The sequence below is a fragment of the Diorhabda carinulata genome, chromosome 5 (genome assembly GCF_026250575.1).
Source record: "Diorhabda carinulata isolate Delta chromosome 5, icDioCari1.1, whole genome shotgun sequence".
In the NCBI taxonomy this organism is placed as follows: domain Eukaryota; kingdom Metazoa; phylum Arthropoda; class Insecta; order Coleoptera; family Chrysomelidae; genus Diorhabda; species Diorhabda carinulata.
The window spans coordinates 13,336,308-13,337,401 of record NC_079464.1 but is presented as its reverse complement, the minus strand read 5'-3'; the positions used below and the strand labels follow the sequence as shown (position 1 = coordinate 13,337,401).

The window sequence follows — 1,094 nt, the reverse complement described above, 5'->3', positions numbered from 1 at the left end:
AAAAGCGCATATTGCGAAAGTTAAATAAAAAAAAACAAGATGCATTTTTTATTTGTGACACACTTTTTAACAAAACAAATTTAAGATTAGCAACACAAATAAAAAACAATTATTGGAGTGTTACTGACAATGATTTCAACATCTTTATAAATACTTGTAATGTTAACGACCTTACGAAACCTCTTTTTTATATATAATATATTCGTATTTCGGATGCACAATCTACAATCCTTTAGATACAGTTTCAAAAACAAAAAAAAATAAATAATGACGCAAATATTGCATAAAAATAAAATACGCAGCAACGTCGTTGTTAGTTTCCGTTGAAAATCGATTTTTTAACACTACTTTTAAAAAAGGATTACAAATTTATTTATTTCTCTATTTATTCTAATTTTTAGTCATACATAGAAGATAACAATTAAAGTTGTAAAGTACAAGTAAATAATGATACATTTAGATGATCAGGTACATTTAGAAAACATATCGTGCATGTTAGTCCAGTCAATTTAGACATTCGAAGTTACATGAGTTCCCATCAAGCTGAAAATCAGTAAAATTGTTTGAAATAAAATTTAAAATAAAATTTGAATGTACTCCATCATTTCCGTTCATGTAAAAAATTTTATTTAAGGTCAAACCGCCAAAAATATGAGTTTTTCGCGATTATCAGCAAAACGGTGAGTGTTATCAAATTTTTGTTTAAATCTTCGTTTTTACGGCGGATTTATTAAAAAAAATATGGAAAATTTCTCACCTGGATATTTCATATAGTTTTATGACTTTAAATGTGCACATCAATGCACTTCTTGAGATATAATCGTTCATAACTTTTGCGCCAAGCATCAAACGCAGTTTCATATGTTTTTGTTAATCTCCAAAAACAAACGATTATTCTGAAAAATAAAAATCACATAATAAAGTTTGTTTATTAATTTTTTACGAAATCAAGTTTTATCGTTAATAATGATGCATAAAATTTATGTACATAGTCAAATTATACTTATTTCTTTGTTCTACATAAAAAAAATAGTATTTACAAAAAAATTAGGTACAACTTATTATTCTTGAATGGTAAGTAACTTTAAATATAA

General features: G+C 25.2%; 1 long non-coding RNA gene across 1 annotated transcript; it reads right to left on the bottom strand.

Moving 5' to 3' along the window:
* Positions 1-368: 368 nt before the first annotated feature.
* Positions 369-853, bottom strand: LOC130894416 (uncharacterized). Its single transcript, XR_009059325.1, has 2 exons — positions 758-853; positions 369-543 (listed from the first exon to the last, which is right to left on the bottom strand). It is a non-coding gene; the product is annotated as an uncharacterized LOC130894416 (long non-coding RNA).
* Between the last annotated feature and the right edge of the window lie 241 nt (positions 854-1,094).